Source organism: Vitis riparia, chromosome 3 (assembly GCF_004353265.1).
Source record: "Vitis riparia cultivar Riparia Gloire de Montpellier isolate 1030 chromosome 3, EGFV_Vit.rip_1.0, whole genome shotgun sequence".
NCBI classification, from domain to species: domain Eukaryota; kingdom Viridiplantae; phylum Streptophyta; class Magnoliopsida; order Vitales; family Vitaceae; genus Vitis; species Vitis riparia.
The window spans coordinates 15,412,562-15,428,341 of NC_048433.1; the positions used below are offsets into that span (position 1 = coordinate 15,412,562).

Here is a 15,780-nt window from a genome sequence, read left to right on the forward strand (position 1 = left end):
CATGGAAAGGACACATAACCAGTCCGAGAGAGAGCTAACAATGTCATCGGCGACAGTCAAGCACGATCATAATTTTTCCCTTTGAACACATCTCTCATTCCATCCACATGCATGCTGCATTTTCCTTCTTTTTTTTCTATGCCAAACTGCTTTGGTAAGTTTCCTACAGGAACATAAAATTATTAGATTTAATAAATGAATAAAAAGGCATTTTAGAAAATTACAAAATAAAAATCAATAAAAAAATATAAATAATAAATAATAAATAAAACATATAAAATAAAAAAAGGAAAGAAAGAAAGAAAGAAAGAAAACCAAGTATCTTGTAAGCCATGCAAGAATGCCATGCAATCATGCAAACCACACACAAATGCATTTCATGCCCGCTATGCAAACATGCAATAATTACCTAAAAGGCGACTTAAGTGGGATAGTGTGTGCCTAATGGGCCAAGTACATCTAAATGGGCCTAGAGGGCCTAAGTGGGCCTAAGGTGGTGCCTAATGGGCCAAGTGCATCTAAATGGGCCTAAGGTAGTGCCTAATGGGCCAAGTGCATCTAAATGGGCTTAGGGTGCCTAAGTGGGCCTAAAGTGGTGTCTAATGAGTCAAGTGCATCTAAACTGACCTAAGGTGTCTAAGTGGGCTTAAGGTGGTGCCCAATGGGCCAAGTGTATCTAAATGGGCCTAGGGTGCCTAAGTGGGCCTAAGGTGGTGCCTAATGGGCCAAGTGTATCTAAATGGGCTTAGGGTGCCTAAGTGGGCCTAGGGTGCCTAAATGGGCCTAAGGTGGTGTCTAATGGGCCTAACAAGGAAGGAAAAAACCTAAGTCTAAATTAAGGCTACACAAAATCACAATGGGGTAAGATGAATCCCCCAACCAAAGTCTCTTAGGTGGTGTCTAATAGGCCACCAAGGAATTATTGTAAAGTACCAAACAAACACGTAATAGGACATGTGCTAGTAAGGCAAAATGGAGGGTCTACAAGGTGTTATTGACATGACAAATAAAAGGGTTATTTCAAAAAATAATTATCTAACTTATGAAAAAATGGATTTATCTTAAAATATTTCTAAATAGATGAAGATAAAAGTAATTTATAAAATTGAGGGTTATTTTTTCTATATTTCTTCAAATTAGTTAATCATAACCCACTTTTCCCATTGAAATAAATTTGCTTTTACAAGAAAAAAATTAATTTTGAAGAATAAATTTATATATAAAAAAAATAATTTGTTAAGTTATAAAATTCCAACCATAAATAATAATAATAATAATAAAGAGTCTTCATAAATAACAACAAAAGAAAATAATATTAAAAAAAGAATGAAATCAAGTAGTTATATATATATATAAATATATATGTTGAGGTTTTATCCAAGTTCCTTAATAAATTAAGATCGAACACCAATCTATGAAGACAAAGAAAACAATACCATAAATAATAATAATAATAATAATAATAATAATAATAATAATAATAATAGAACAAAACAAGTAGGATTTAAGTGGTTCGGATCCAGGATTTGAATCACACACCATTGATCAAGATCACCTCCAACAATCCACTAAAATTGAACCATTTTACACCTTTAAGAATCTTGAGAATTATCAAGCTTTCTCTACAGTATAGTGAAGAAAACTCACACTCTTAACTCCTCTCACTTTTGTTTTGTATTCAGAAAACTCACATATCTCTCCTTTTTTTCTTCACACTTTTATACATGAGTACATGAAAAAACTAAGCAAACAGGCATGCTTTCAGTTACTTAATGATTACTACTCAAAAAGTGCTCTTTTATAGCTTGTTATAAACTCTTTTAAACACTTTTGAGTAGTATTTATTACATTTTAACTCAATTGGCACATTAAAGACCCTTGCAAATGTTTCTAATTAGTTTTTGGCAAGTTTTGGTGTTTTTGATAGCTTTTTGATCATTAAAACGAGCCAAGAATGGGGGAGAATTTTGTATAGTCCATAGCAAAGCAAGTTGAAGCTCAACCACATGAAGAATCCAAGTTTTAGAGAGCTTTGTAGCCTTTGCCAAATCAATCAAGTATGCAAGGAAGAGAATCAGAGAAGAAATTTTCGCATAGCATGCGAAATGCCAAAAGGAGTACAAGCTGCTGGACAGAGAGCAAGACTGTGAAAATTTCATTTCGCACCCTGTGCGAATTTTCCCAAGCCTTGCGAAAATCCTCCTGTGTAATTTTCAGATATTTTTGCACCGACTCCGTTAGATTTTTATCTTGAGATATGTTGTGTAATAACCTATTTTCTCCTTGTCTAAAGATATTTTTAGATATTTAGGATATCTAAATGAGGGGTTAAAAATATCTCTCTATATATATCTTAAAATATCTCTTTTGTAAGAACGACTCGGGAGTTTTTTCTAGAGAACACTTGTAAATTCTTTCAGTAAGAAATACAGAGAGCTTTGCTTTGTCTTACCTATTCATTTTGTTTTTATTTTTCTTTCTAGCCAAATAACCTTGGAGGATGTTTTCTCAGAGGATGAGTGACTAGGTTTTTTGTTTCTTAGACTGAAGAAAGCTAAGTAAGGGATCCAGATACAAAGGTGGGAGTTTTCTTTGTTTTAAATGAGAAGAGTTGTTACCTGTTAATGGTTTTTATTTTAAGGTTTAACTTAAAATCCCTTAAAATCACTTGGGCCAATACTTGGTAAGATTTTCAGACTCCCTGGAGATCCATTAGTTATCTCTTATGAGCCTTTAAAGGGTAATCCAAGGTTAGGATCACCTTGAATGGCCAATACTTGGTAAGCTTTTCGGGCTCCATGGAATCCATGGATGTCTATTAGTTATCTTTTACGAGCCATTGAAAGATGATTCACAGTGAGAGGTCTTTAGTGTTTGAAACCATTAATGGGAAGCAACTGCAGTTTTTCATGGACCAGTGGGATCAAATCTTGGTTGCTAAATACACACTAGTTCGGGAGATAACCATTCTTTATGTTATTATCTCGAACGCAAGGAAAAGATCTGGAATCTTCCCTTTTTGTCTAAAGAGCCTGAACCTAGTGACCTAAAACTCCAAGAAACCTTTTCTTTGTAATTAATCTCAGTTACTATTTTTGGTTAACTTAAAACCAAACCTTTTCAACCAAAACTATGTTTTCTTTTAAAGCTAACTCATAAAAGAAAAAACATCATTTTAGTTCTTTAATTAATATCACTTATAATATGAAAACCCATCCCTGTGGACGATCCTAGAACCACTATACTATGCTAGCTATGCTACCCTAATGCATGGTGAATTAGGTTTAAAAATTTTGTTGATAACTCCCGTCTAAGGACTGAATCAAATGGTACACCAATTGGGGACAAATCAAATGGCGTCGTTGTCAAGGATGGTTGATTGCTACTCAAAAAGTGCTTTGAAGGTTGAGGAGAGTTCTATGGAATCCATGGCAAAGAAATTGGAAGCTCATTAACATGAAGAACCTAACCTTTGAAGCTTTATAGCCCTTTGCCATTTGCAAATCATGAATGTAAGGAGGAAAAGCAAAGAGAGAAATCTAATATGAAGAATTCAAGAGGACAGCAATTGTTGGACACTTTTGGATCACTTCCTGGAGCTTAATTTATGCATACTATATGTCGTTTCGAAGCTTGAGAAGTCATCAATCCAGCGCTTCAAACAGTGCATGATTTGGAGCTGAAATGAAGAAGTTAAAGCCATTGGAAGCCGATCACACCAAGCCGAAGACCAATTTCACAGGCTGCAAAATGGTGTCCTTCAGCTTGCGAAATTTCGCAGCCATCTTGCACGCCTACGAAATTCTACTGAGTGCTTCCAAATATTTGCAACCGACATTTTTAGATTTTTTGCTTCAGATATTTGATGTCTAAGTCCCCATTTTCTCCTTGTAATCCACCAACTATAGGATTTCTTAGTCTTTAAGTAAGAGAAAAGGGTGAATAACCTCATATATATTATTTTGTAATTTTCATCACAGACATATCTCGGGAGCTTGTTCTGAGAGACATTTTTTGTATAGTTTGAAAAGGAAGTAAAATACAGAGCTTTGCTCTGCTGATTCGTTCCCAATTGGTGTCTTAGCTGATTCATGTTCTCTTAATGGTCCCTGACAGTGGTGCCATTTGATACGTGTCCAGCTGGTGTCCCTTGATTGTGGTCCTCAGAAGGGAGTAATCAACAAAATTTATAACCTATTACACCATGTACTAGGATAGCCTTAGCTAGCATAGCATAGTGGCTCTAAGGTCGTTCACTGGGATGGGTTTTCACTTCACAATTGATATTAATCCAAAGATGAATTGGTGCTTTTTCATTTCAAGGTTAGCTTTAAAAGAAAACATAAAGATGTTTGAATGAAAAAGGTTTGGTTTTAAACTAACCAAAAATAGTAACTGATTTTAATTACAAAGAAAAGTGTTTCTTGGAGTTTAGATCACTAGGTTTAGGTTTCTCATACAAAAAGGAGAGTTCCAGTCACTTGTTTCTTTTCCTCACGTTGTTAATTCTCTAACCGGTGTGGTACAAATGCTTCCCCTTAATGGGTTCAAACACTAAATCCCTCTCACTGATGCACCTTGCAATGGCTCATGCCTCTCACCTAGCATTTGCCATTCAAGGTGATCTTTAACCTTGGATTACCCGTTAAAAGCTTGCAAGAGATAACTAATGGATGTCTCCTTAGAGTCCAAAAGCTTACCAAGTGTTGGCTATTCTAGAAAATCCTACCTTCAAACCACCTCCCAAAGGCTCTCAAGAGATAAACTAGTGCATCTCAATGAACGGAGATCACTTGCCTTACCAAGTGTTGGCCCAGGTGAGTTAAAGGCTTTTTAAGTTAACTAAAAAGATAAAAACCATTAACGGGTCATACTTTCTCTTCATTAAAAACTAAAACAACAAAACTTCCAATTTATGCATGAAGAAACTTACCCGGCTTTCTTCACTCCAAGAGACGAAGAGCCTAGCCACTCATCATCTGAGGAAAAATCCTCAGAGTTTGATTGGCTAGAAAGAAAACTAACGAGAAAACAAATATATGAAGGAAAAACAGAGCAAGTGCTCTATAAAATATATTTCTTTCTTATACAAAAGGTTCTCTCCAAGAACAAGCTCCCGAGAGCTATCTTCTCTATATAAGAGATTTATTCACCCCTTTGTTCTTGCTTAAAGACTAAGGAATCCTATGATAAGTGGATTACAAGGAGAGTTTGGGGATTTAGACATAAAATATCTAAAACAAAATATCTTAAGATATCAGTCGGAAATATCAGGAAGCTTTAGGAGAACACCGCAACATTGTATACTGAGAGAAAAACTCTCCGGGTAAGCGCTATCAAAGGATCCAGACATGTCTGACCGGAGAAGTTGAAACGTCCTCCTCTCCCATCCGGATGTGAGATATCCGGATGTGAAATATCCGATCAGAGGATCCGGATATGTTTGACCGGGGTAGTTGAAACGTCTTCCTCTCCCATCCGGATGTAAAATATCTTGCATCGCCAGGCTATCCGGATCAACTCCATCCGGATTCCCCCGGGTGGAAGGAGCTATGTCGCAAGGGGGACCGTCTGCGTGTGCAAGGTGTAGAGACCCTCTCCCGGATGACACGGAGCACGCAAGGCTATCCAGATCAACTCCATTCGGATTCCCTAAGAAGACATGTGGTGCGCTCTCCTATCCAAACTCCCTTAGGGAGAAGCACACGACACTCGTGAACATCATACCCAGACGATAGCATATCCTATCCGGATATGTTGTCTGGATCATTGACTTCCGTCGCCATCCTATCCAGACGCCCTATCCGGACATCTTTTACTCCTTGCATTCCAGATTTGCTTATGGCAAAGGACTTCAAAGCTTCGGTTCTTCATGTTTATGAGCTTTCCATTGCTTTGCCATGGATTCCAAAGAACTCTCCTCAATCTCAGATTGCTTTGGTGATCAAAAAGCTATCAAAACACCAAAACTTAACACAATTTGATTAGAATTGATTGCAAGGGTCCTTAATATGTTAATTGGGTTAAAAGGTGATAACTACTACTTAAAAGTGTTTAAAAGAGTTAATTACAAGCTATGAAATAGTACTTTTTGAGTAGTAATCATCTGCCTTACCTACTCATTTTGATTGAATTTTTCTTACTAGCCAAACAAGCTCTGAGGATGTTTCCTCAGAGAATGAGTTGCTAGACTTTTAGTTCCTTGGAGCTAAGGTAGCCAAGTAAGGCCCCGAATGCAAGAATTGGTAGTTTTGTTGTTTCAGCTGTTAATGAAGAGAAAGTGTGACCTGTTAATGATTTCTATGTTTTTAGTTAACTTAAAATGCCTTCAATTCACCTAGGCCAACACTTGGTAAGGCAAGTGATCTCCGTCCATTGAGATGCACTAGTTTACCTCTTGCGAGCCTTTGGGAGGTGACTTGAAGGTAGGATTTTCTAGAATTGCTAACACTTGGTAAGCTTTTGGACTCTAAGGAGACATCTATTAGTTATCTCTTGTGAGCTTGAGAAGGGAAGTCCAAGGTTAATGATCACCTTGAATGGCAAATGCTAGGTGAGAGGCACGAGCCATGGCAAGTTGCATTAGTGAGAGGGAATTAGTGTTGAAATCCATTAAAGGGAAACATCTGTACAACACCGGTTAGAGAATTAACTATATGTTAATTTTCTAATGCGAGGAAAAGATTCAAGTGACCGGAGCTCTATTTTTGCATGAGGAGCCTGACCCTAGTGAACCTAAAACTCCAAGGAATGCTTTTCTTCATATGTAATTCTCATTACTTTCTTTTTAGTTAGCTTAAAACAAATCCTTTTTCAACCAAAGTTTATGTTTTCTTTTGAAGCTAACCTTGAAATGAAAAAGCACCAATTCAACTTTGAATTGGTATCAGTTGTAAATTGAAAACCCTTCCCAGTGAACGATCCTAGAGCCACTATGCTATATTAGCTAAGGCTATCCTAGTGCATGGTGATATAGGTTATAAATTTTATTGATTACTCTTGTCTGAGGACCAAACTCAAGGTATACCAGCTAGGCATGCGATCAAATGGCGCCGTTGCCGAGGAAGGTGCCAACTTCACAGTGATATTATTTCATATTACTTGTAGTTTTCATCACAAGTTTGGTGATTTTTCTTTCATTTTACTAACTCTTTTAATCGTTTCTTTTACTTGTTCATACTCTAACATATCTTTTAATTTAGTTTTAGTTAATCTAAGTCTTGTTGTAGTCTTGTTTTCTTTGGTTTTCTTTTGTTTTTATTTTTTGTTACAGTTGATACTAGTTGTGTATGCCAAATTGGATACAAGATAGTGGAGGAAGGCTTGTTAAACGTGAAACACCTCATAACAAGGAATTGGAATTGAGCTTAAATATCATGGAAGCTACACCTGAAGATCAACATAGTCACCATGGTCACCAGGACAATCCTAATGAATTCAAATCAATGAGGGACCACATGCATCCACCTCGTATGAGTGCACCATCATGTATAGTGCCCTCTACAGAGCAACTAGTGATCAGACCACATATTGTTCCACTTCTACCAACTTTTCATGGGATGGAAAGTGAGAATCCCTATTCACATATCAAGGAATTTGAAGATGTTTGTAATACATTCCAAGAAGGAGGAGCTTCAATCGACTTGATGAGACTTAAGCTATTTCATTTTACTTTAAAGGATAAGGCCAAGATTTGGCTTAATTCTTTAAGGCCAAGGAGTATCCGTACTTGGACTGATTTACAAGCTGAATTCCTCAAGAAGGTCTTTCCTACTCATAGAACAAATGGCTTGAAAACGCAAATTTCAAACTTCTCAGCTAAAGAGAATGAGAAATTTTATGAGTGTTGGGAAAGATACATGGAAGCCATCAATGCTTGTCCTCACCATGGTTTTGATACATGGCTATTGGTGAGTTATTTCTATGATGGGATGTCTTCCTCAATGAAGTAACTCCTCGAGACAATGTGTGGAGGAGATTTCATGAGTAAGAATCTGGAGGAAGTTATGGATTTCTTGAGTTATGTGGCTGAAGTTTCAAGAGGATGGGATGAACTGAACAAAGGAGAAGTGGGGAAGATGAAGTCTCAACCGAATGCTTTCAATGCTAAGGCTGGGATGTACACCTTGAATGAAGATGTTGATATGAAAGCAAAGTTTGCTGCTATGATAAGAAGATTGGAGGAGCTAGAACTGAAAAAGATGCATGAAGTGCAAGTTGTTGTTGAAACACCAGTGCAAGTAAAGTCATGTCCTATTTGTCAATCTTATGAACACTTGGTGGAGGAGTGCCCTACAATTCCAGCTGCTAGAGAGATGTTTAGAGATCAAGCAAATGTCATTGGACAATTTAAGCCCAATAACAATGCTTCATATGGAAATACTTACAACTCAAGTTGGAGGAACCATCCAAATTTTTCTTGGAAGCCAAGAGCACCTCAGTACCAACAGCCGACGACTCAACCATCTCAACAAGCTTCAAGTCTTGAACAACAATAGTGAATCTAAGCAAGGTTGTGGGAGATTTTGTTAGAGACCAAAAATCCATCAATGCTCAGCTCAATCAAAGAATTGACAGTGTAGAGAATACATGGAATAAAAGGATGGATGGCATGCAAAATGACTTATCTCAGAAGATAGATAATCTCCAATACTCAATCTCAAGGCTCACTAACTTGGACACAGTGCAAGAGAAGGGTAGATTTCCTTCTCAACCTCACCAAAACCCAAGGGTATCCATGAAGTGGAAACTCATGAGGGAAAATCTTACAAGGTGAGAGATGTCAAAGCCTTGATCACTCTAAGGAGTGGTAAAAAGGTTGAGTTGCCAACACCCAAGCCACATGTTGAAGAGGAAGAAGAAAAAGAGACAAAGAAGAGGGAGGAAATCAAAGGAAAGAAGAAAGATATCAATGAAGGGAAAGAGGACCATTATTCAACAGTGAATGCAAATCTGGAGAAAGAGCTTATTAAGGAAGAAATGTTGAGGAAACACACCTCTCCACCTTTTTCTCAAGCTTTGCATGGGAAAAAGGGGATCAGAAATGCATCAGAAATTCTTGAAGTATTGAGACAAGTGAAAGTCAATATTCCATTGCTGGATATGATTAAACAAGTTCCAACGTATGCAAAATTCCTAAAGGACTTGTGTACTATCAAAAGAGGGTTGAATGTGAATAAGAAAGCCTTCTTGACTGAGCAAGTAAGTGCTATCATACAATGCAAGTCTCCTTTGAAGTACAAAGATCCGGGATGTCCTACCATTTCAGTTATGATTGGAGGAAAGGTAGTAGAGAAGGCTTTGTTAGACTTGGGAGCAAGTGTGAATTTGCTACCATACTCTGTCTACAAGCAATTGGGACTTGGTGAGTTGAAGCCAACATCAATCACTCTATCTCTAGATGATAGATCAGTGAAAATTCCAAGGGGGATAATTGAAGATGTCTTAGTTCAAGTTGATACTTTCTACTATCCAGTAGATTTTGTTGTTCTTGATACGGAACCCATTGTAAAGGAAGCTAGTTATGTTCCTATCATCCTTAGAAGGCCATTCCTTGCTACCTCAAATGCAATTATCAATTGTTGGAATGGACTCATGCAACTCACTTTTGGCAACATGACACTTGAGCTCAATATCTTTTATATGTCTAAAAAGCTAATCACTCCAGAAAAAGAAGAAAGTCCAGAAGAGGTATGCATTATTGACACTCTAGTGGAGGAGCACTATAATCAGAATATGCGAGCACTGTAATTAGAATATGCAAGACAAGTTGAATGAAAGTCTTGGGGATCTTGAAGAAGGGTTGCCTGAACCCTCTGATGTGTTAGCTACTCTATAAGGTTGGAGGATAAGAGAAGAGATTCTACCTTTGTTCAATAAAGAGGAGGCACAAGAAGCTGCTAAAGAAGAGACCCCAAAGCTCAATTTGAAGCCTTTGCCCATGGAGTTGAAATACACATACCTGGAAGAAAATAAACAATGCCCTGTTGTTATATCTTCATCTCTCACTACTCATCAGGAGATTTCTCTACTTGAAGTTCTCAAGAGGTGTAAGAAAGCAATAAGATGGTAAATATCTAACTTGAAAGGCATCAGTCCTTTGGTTTGTACACATCATATATATATAGAGGAAGAAGCTAAACCAATTCGTCAGCCTTAAAGAAGATTGAATCCTCATTTGCAAGAGGTGGTGCGAGCTGAGGTGCTGAAGCTACTTCAAGCAGGTATTATCTATCCCATATCTAACAGCCCTTGGGTGAGTCCTACTCAAGTGGTACCAAAGAAGTCAGGGATTAATGTGGTTCAAAATAAAAAAGGAGAAGAAATTGCTACACGCCTCACTTCAGGTTGGAGGGTGTGTATTGATTATAGAAAATTGAATGCTATGACAAGGAAAAATCATTTTCCATTGCCATTTATTGATCAAGTGTTGGAGAGAGTCTCTGGCCATCCTTTCTATTGTTTCTTGGACGGGTACTCCAAGTATTTTCAAATTGAAATTGATGTTGAAGATTAGGAGAAGACCACTTTCACATGTCCATTTGGAACATACGCCTACAGAAGAATGTCTTTTGGTTTACGCAATTGTAGACCCCCATGTGGGGTTTGTTTTGCTGCAGCATTGTTTGGCCAGGTGTCGTGCTCCTAAGCATCCACGTGTCAATTCCTGATTGGCCATCATGGAATCAGAGTAGTGCTTTTGAAGGCCAATCTAGGGTCGACACGTGTCAAGGGGAATGAGAAAAAAATCATTTTTCTGTTATGAGGAGCGTATGAGAGTGGGGAGAGGCTGGCAGCTGCAGGGGGGTCGTTTGGCTGTTGGGAGATATTTTTCTTAGCTGGCAGCTGCAAAGAGAGAGGTGGTCTAGGGGGCTGCCGTTAGAGAGATTTGGGGAGAGAAAAAGAGTAGTGGTGCGGGTGGTGTGGTCGAGGTTAGAGAGGAAGACTAGAGAGAGAAGGAACGGGAGAGTAAGGGTTTTGAGAGAAGGTATTCGTTTAGCTGTGGGAGAGATTTTTTGTGGGAACTTCAGAGAGGATTCCAGAGAGGGAGCTGCTAAAGTATATCCTAGAGCATTATATCTTGGGGGGTGGGAGAAGAGTGGGATTTTGGAGGACTTTTCTGGAGTGCTTTTTCTGGGAACGAGAAGATTATATTTGCTAAGGAAATGAGTAGGGGAGAAAACAACAAGGTTTGATCATCTCTCATCCTATGTTCTTATTTCCTACTTCATCTTATCTTATTTTTTATGCTCACTTTGTGCTTCTTGCTGATATCTAGACGTCTGCTTTGTTTATCTAAGGAGAAAAATCTACTTCCGATTTTTGTTTACTTGATCCTTGTTTTCTCTCGTATGAGTTGCATATGGGTTGTACATGGTGTTTGAGTTTTAAGTTCATTTGAATCCTCCCACTAGTCATTTTTGCAAGCTCTTTGATTTTCATGAAGGGCATTATTTCCTTTTATATGTGGCTCTGTTATTCTTTTTCTTTGGTTTCTTTTTCCTATTTCCCTGTTTTTCCCCTTTATTTTTGGCATCTTTTGGAGAGGAGTTTTTTCTGGGGAGGGATTCCTTTGAGCTTAGGCTATTATGGGGAGGGGTTTTTGGTGCCAAGGAGGGAAGCAGGCTGGTGAGAGTGAGAGAGCTTGAGAGAAGAGCCAGTAGAGAGAGGAACTTGAAAGCAAAGGAGAACTTGAAGGGCGAGCTTTGCTGAGGGAGAAAGGGGATTCTCTGTCCAGACAAGAACTGTGAAGGAATTCTCAGTTTTCACTCCAGTTCGTGCTTTAGTGTTTATTCTTCTGCTTTTGTCGGGTTTCAGTGTTAAATATCTCGTATGGGAGTGACTATCATGATTGGGGATGTTTTTGAGACCTGATGAGCTATGGGAACCTCACTGGAACATTCGGGGAAAAGAACTTGGGCTAAATCATCATGAGAATATGGGTACTATGAATGCTTTGGTTGATGTCTCTACTTTGCTCACAAATGCACCCTATCTGCTAAATTTGGAACGTATACACCATACCCATGACAACAAGGCCCCTAAGGGTATCGTGCTATACAATGGATTGAACAAGGATAGGTAGCCCTCGCTGCATGGTCCAAAATGATGAAATCAAAATTGCAGGCGGCAGAACCTGTTCCTCATGTTGACATCTGTTTTGAGTGTGGCTCACTATTGTTTCATGGCTTATGGAATGGGCTCCTTCTACTAGGCCTATAGACTCAAATACACCAAGCCTGTAACCTGGCTGCAAGGGAGGTTTATTGGTGTTGGTTTGAAAAAGAAGCTTCTTAGGGACTTGCCCTCGTTGCTCCTCTGGTGAAAACAATTTGCGCTGACGTGCCTTGGGTGCCCGTCGTCGCTGGTTTGTCACTACTGAATTAATATATAGGTAGAGGGAGAATTCCATGGAAAACTTATATGAATTCTTTTGAAAATCACTCGTGCATGGTGGCAACTCATGAGATATTGTCATGGAGATGCAGCCAATTTCTCTGACTAGGATGCCTCACCCACCATTTGTTTCATGCCCACCTCATCCATTTCCGTCCTACTTATCCTATCCTATGTCACCCACACCCCCCATGCATGGCCATATTACTCACCCATTCTTTTCCTCACCACCCCACCTTCATTATTTCATACCCATACATACCATCAATTCATCCAACACTCACTATACCCCCATACACCATTATCACACCCCATGCACACCTTCCATACCCATTTTCCAATTCCACCATTCCACCCGTTCCTCTCACGATTTCACCATCTTTCTTATTTGCCCTCGTCATGCATAAATCCATACGTACCTATCTCCATGAGCCATCTCACCCACCGTTCCTTGTACCCACTTCTCTTTCTATATTATCATCATTCCCACATCCGTTTCCCATCATCTCTACACCCTCACACTATCCCACTTACCCATGTTCAAAAGAATGCATGGCTGCAATACTGAGGATGTTAAGGAGTCCCAGAGAATGCCAAGATATCGACGTAGACATTTCCATGCAGTGAACAGCCTGCAAGATGCCCACGAACACAATGGTACATCCGTCTCAACAGTTTTGAAGTGGAGATGAGCCTCCACGATGTGGGTTTACTGCTTGGGCAAGGAACCATAATGGGACGAAGCTCATGGGCTTGAATATCGCGTTCCTCTGTTGATGTGCCATTAGAAAGTGAAGTCCAAGAAGCTCATGAAGCCCAAAGTCTCTGTTGGTGACACAGCACCGAAGATAGATATTGATGTTCTCACTGTTGCTTTAACCTCCAACGATGATAGCCAAGCTGGGTCTCCTTGTTACATCAGATAGAGAATTTTTTAGCATGCTATGGTCAAGGTGAAGGCCGTTTTGGTAGGCAATCAGAAATCCTATTGATTGGTCTAGACTAGAAAATAAACATCGAGCTATGTGGAATTATTAACATGGGGTTCTGGGTAAGCAAAGAATGTCTTGAAGATATTTAAGGAGCTTTTGGGGAAAATCTAAGGGAAGGTATCTCTAATATTATGCTGCAAATCCAGATGGACGAACCAAGCTTGTTATTGAAGATATATGCCGTGATATTTACCGTTCAAATTCTGAATAGAAATTAGTGTTGCTGAGATACTTCAACCCAACTGATGCACATCCTAGTGGCCATCTTGTTGAGGATCCTCATGGCATCTCAAACAACCTTACGCCCTTTGTGCAGTAAGTTGATGTTGGCAAGCGACCTGCACTTACAGTTTTTGGAAGTGTAATGGGACAAAAGACTCCATCAGTAAGCTTGTTTCTGACTTGAACAGTGCAAAATTGGAGGCTGATGTCGATGTCGTTGTAGCACCTCCATTTGTTTACCTTGACCAGGTAAAGAATTCATTAACAGATCGGATTGAGATATCTGCTCAGAATTCTTGGGTTGGGAAAGGTGGTGCTTTCACTGGAGAAATCAGTGTGGAACAATTGAAAGACATTGGCTGCAACTAGGTTATCCTTGGGCACTCTGAGATGAGACATCTTATTGGTGAAGATGATCAGTTCATAGGAAAGAAAGCTGCTTATGCCTTGAGTCAAGGTCTTAAAGTAATAGCTTGTATTAGAGAACTGTTATAAGAAAGGGAAGCAGGAAGAACTTTTGATGTCTGTTTTTAGCAAATGAAGGCTTTTGCAGATGCTGTACCCAGTTGGGATGATGTAGTTATTGCATATGAGCCGGTTTGGGCTATTGGAATCGGTAAAGTGGCCACACCCCTGCAGGCACAGGAAGTACACATAGCTGTTCGTGATTGGCTTAAAAAGAATGTCTCAGCTGAAGTTGCTTCTAAAACACGAATTATTTATGGAGGTTCAGTGAATTGGAACAATTGTTCAGAGCTCGCCAAACAAGAGGATATTGATAGGTTTCTTGTTGGTGGTGCTTCCTTAAAGGGTCCTGAATTTGCTGTGATTGTCAATTCTGTAATATCCAAGAAAGTTGCTGCTTGATCACTCACACTGGTTTTTGCACCGAAAGTGGCGATAAGGGAGCTTGTGATTATCTCAGAAATTCCTAGGCAATGGCGAGAAGCATTCAAGCTCTGATGAAGTCCTTTATCCCGATGAAGAAGAAACAACATTTTTGCCTTCATTTAGATGTGAGGGAAATGGAGAAGATGAAAGCCTTATAGAGGAGGAGACTAATGTTATTTTACGAGGAGTGCATGAAACTGACGCCATCCTCAAACCTTTGCAAAGGGTGCTGCCTAAGGTATCTCCACTGCTCCACTCACAAATGGGTAATGTTGCTGGTGCCGTATCTGGATTGAGCTCATCTGACTTTGAGTTGAAAGCTTGATTCGCCAAACCCCTTACCTGACTTGAGAGGGGCCAAGTTTGAAGGGGTGTTGAATGAAGAAAAAGAAGTAATGGCAGTCAGGACAAGGGTTCAGTACCTAACAGGCAATCTCCACATGCAACGGCAGTTCAGCGTGACAGTCCAGGTGTCAAGATCACCACCATCAAATGCCAATTCATGCTCCAACCAACTCCCCCACTCAAGCACTTTTGCATGACCACCTTAAGTCACGTGCTATTTTTCTCATCTCCCGTTTCTTTAAAATAATTTCTCTAAATCTCATTTTGTAAATATCTTTTCAAGCCTTTCAAATAATCCTAACTCCTCTACTTCTCCATCTTTCGTTTTTTTTTTAGATGCCAACAATCCCATTTTCAATAAAATATTTTCGCCACTTTTTCTTCTGGCGAAATGTTTTCCTAACTTTCATGATTTTAAAAACTGTTTTAAAATAAGCAAGAATTTAATTTCATGATTCCGAATAATGGAATTTATGGAATTAATTCATGCAAAAATAAATGGGCTTTGGTGGGAGCCCTACATCAAATAAATTTTCTTCAAAATAAGAATGAATTTGAATGAAATATCATGCGTGATATTGGTGCTTCTTTATCCGTTTTGGTGACATGAGTGACATACTTTATGTTCATTACTATGCACTAATCCTATTTTGTGATGGTGTGTTGTCATTTGCTGATCAGGTACGCATCCACTTCCACTTCGGTTATTTTCTATTGCATATCCTGATACTCATATGTGCATGATTGATTCGAGTATTCCTTGATTTTCTCATTGATTGTCATGTCAGCTTCATTTTATTAGTAAAGACCCGACTTTAGGGACTTAGAGGGGTGCTACGGTCTTTTCTGTACCTTCCCGATAAGTAACCTGACCCCCGAACCCGATCCGGTTTTTCGTAGACCACCTTTTCCAAATAAGGAGTCACACTTAGGG

General features: G+C 39.0%; 1 pseudogene; it reads left to right on the plus strand.

The window, feature by feature from the left end:
* The first annotated feature begins 12,944 nt into the window (after window positions 1–12,944).
* LOC117910983 lies at window positions 12,945–14,505 on the plus strand (annotated as a pseudogene).
* Window positions 14,506–15,780: the final 1,275 nt, after the last annotated feature.